Raw genomic sequence first — 2,929 nt, forward strand, 5'->3', positions numbered from 1 at the left:
GTTTCTAAAGTCTCCCTGAAAAAAAAAAAAAAAAAAAAAAAAACAGTGGGAGAGTAATATTGCCCTTTCAGCTTGTGTGCCAGTCTTGACTCCTGGGTGTGCCACCTCTCTCTCATTCAGTGGGCCATAGAAAGGCTATTTATTTTTTTGGTTTTTTTAATATTATTTGGTTTCTAAAGTCTCCCTGAAAATAAAAGAAAAAAAACTTAAGAAAACAGTGGGAGAGTAATATTGCCCTTTCAGCTTGTGCGCCAGTCTTGACTCCTGGGTACAGGAATTATACACGGCACTCGAGGCTCCTGGGTGGTGCTCAAGTAAGGTTTCCAACCCGTCAATAAATTAATAAAAAACTTGGCACTCAAGAGTTCTTTTTGAAAAATGAAGAAATAATTGTTCGTTTATTGGTGCAACCAGTTCAGTAATTGATGATGTATAAACGTTTTCGGTCACAAGACCTTCATCAGAAACATCATATATGAAACTGAAATACATAATTTACAGAGAACGCCATATGTTACACAATATGGATCACATACAGAGGACCAGTATATGCACACAAGTAAAACGAGATAGAAAATCAAATGGATGCTGGTTCTAGAGAAGTATATAAATGACAAAATTAATAATGATAATAGAGGGTGACAACCGTGGCGGTTGGAACGAATCCAGACGTGCTGCGTGAGTCGTGGAATTTCTCAAGCTAAAGAAAAAGCTGTGAGCGTGGATAAGGAGAGAATACAAGGCATGGTATAACTACTGTATAAAATCACAAAATTGCACCTAAATGACCAACAAAGGATACTAAGTAGCAGGTGATGATGGGTGCTGGGCCGTGGTATTGGGGACGGAAGTGCACAGTGAGCACCTAAAAGAAGAAAGTAAGATCGTGAGTCTGTCAGACTATCCCAATCAAAACCATATAGCACAGTAACAGTATATACAAGTGAAAGTGTATGTAGATATATCCGCAATAGAATAAATGTTGTCCAGACCTGCTGATACCACAGTGTAGAGAAAGGTGGACCTAGGCATGCCCCTGAGTTGACCCCTGACTGTATACCAGTATATGCATATCAATATAGTACCTGGAAGCAGGGCTGCAATAATGTATAGGCACAAAAGGCCTGCGTACAGGTGTTACCGGGCAGATGAACCTGAGGAATATGATGAGGGCAGATGATTATTGCCCACAAGAAAAACGCAGGATGTGGGTAATGGTAACCTGTATGGAGGGGTAGAACTAGTTACCTGGAGGCTCCTGGGGAGACTGTGAGGTGGGGCGCACTGGGGAAGCAAGGTCCCGCTGTAAAGGACTAGCGCTGGAAGAGAAATGCACAGTGGGAGATACCCCTTAGAAATGTGCATATAACAAAGAGGGAATGGAGAGAAAGGCCCCATGTATTTACCTTATGTATCCAGGTCCAGGGAACGCTGTGTAGCTGGAAGAACCAGAAGACGCTGTTTGCCAGCGTTACTTCCGGGTTTAAAAGCTCCTAGCAAGCAGGTCATGTGACCCGCCGCATCATAGACCATGTGACCGCAGCAGCAAGCTGCAGTTGCGCAGAGCTGATGAATGCTATGAGACAGGAGTAAGGGCTTTATTGCTATTGCGCCTGCGTGGATACTGCAGAGCTAAATGGATGATAGAAGGCAGGAGAGAGGGCAAGACTGCGCATGCGTGGATGCCATATAGGCAGCGATGGCATGCAATAGTGTGGTGAAAACATGGACACTATGGTGAATGGCAGCAGGCATAGAGGTTTACACAGGACTCATAATAAGGTGCCAATAGCAATAGCATGGTATGTGTAGATAAACTAGAGGAATAGCAGTGCATATCTACCACAAGTGGTGACACCGGTGCCCAGTGAGGTGTTAGCGATTCTAAGAGAAATAAAAGAAAACAGTATTAGACATGAATACATAATAAACTAAAAGGTACATATTACAGGAATGCAAATTACAAGAATACAAAAGAGCTCTAATACATTAGACAATTGGTATCATAAAAAAGCTGAGACATCATAGTCCCTATTGAGTCCCTTGGGTTCCAAGGTCTGCAGCGTGAAAATCCAAAAAGCCTCCCTTCTTTTAAGTATCTTAACACGGTTCTGGCCCCGCCTGGGGGGATCAATTTGCTCCAGAACCTGAAATCTGAGTTGGGCAATGTTATGATTTTTTTCGACAAAATGGTGAGGGAGTGGGAGATGGGTCTTCTTACAACGAATGGTTGATTTGTGTTGGGACACCCTGTCCCGAACTGTTTGTGTGGTCTCTCCCACATAGGCCAGACCACACGGACATTTGATGACGTATATTACAAATGAAGATTCACACGTATAGAAGCCACGGATGGGTATGGCCCTACCTGTGTGGGGATGAAACACTGAGGGGCCTTTCTGCACATGACTACACTGAAGACAATTGAGGCAGGGGAAAGTACCGCACTTTTGGGTTTGTAGGAAGGACTGCCTGGGAATGATAATGTCTGAGCCCACATCTGCTCTGACCAATCTGTCCTTAAGATTTTTAGCACGTCTGAAACAAGACAGGAAGGGTACTTTAAATTCTGGAATTTGTGGATAACTTTTTGAAAGTAAATTCCAATGTCTCCTAATAGTGGATTGTACCAGGCGAGAGAATGGATGAAAGGTCGTGACAAAAGGGATTCTTTTACATCCAACGGTAGATTTTCTAGATGTCAAATCTTGTTTGGCCTCTGTAAGGATCCCCTTTGGATAACCCCTAGCTGTAAACTTATGCTCCATTTCAATCAGTCTCACTCTCTTGGTATCCTCATTGGAAACAATCCTATTGACCCTAAGAAATTGTGACTTGGGGATGGAGTTTTTTATGGATGGAGGATGACAGCTGCTAAAGTGTAGTAGCCCATTCCTGTCAGTGGGTTTGGTAAATAAATCAATACCGA

General features: G+C 43.0%; 1 long non-coding RNA gene across 3 annotated transcripts; it reads right to left on the reverse strand.

Annotated features, from left to right (window-relative positions):
- Nucleotides 1-277: 277 nt before the first annotated feature.
- Nucleotides 278-1,824, reverse strand: LOC143818380 (uncharacterized). Of its 3 annotated transcripts, XR_013224502.1 has the most exons (6): nt 1,407-1,824; nt 1,249-1,319; nt 1,086-1,154; nt 803-865; nt 647-712; nt 278-481 (listed from the first exon to the last, which is right to left on the reverse strand). It is a non-coding gene; the product is annotated as an uncharacterized LOC143818380 (long non-coding RNA). The 3 variants fall into 3 exon arrangements; XR_013224500.1 differs by lacking the exon at nt 278-481 and having other exon boundaries at nt 587-712; nt 1,407-1,820; XR_013224501.1 differs by lacking the exons at nt 278-481; nt 1,086-1,154 and having other exon boundaries at nt 587-712; nt 1,407-1,817.
- Nucleotides 1,825-2,929: the final 1,105 nt, after the last annotated feature.

This window comes from Ranitomeya variabilis, chromosome 3 (genome assembly GCF_051348905.1).
Source record: "Ranitomeya variabilis isolate aRanVar5 chromosome 3, aRanVar5.hap1, whole genome shotgun sequence".
Classification (NCBI taxonomy): Eukaryota; Metazoa; Chordata; class Amphibia; order Anura; family Dendrobatidae; genus Ranitomeya; species Ranitomeya variabilis.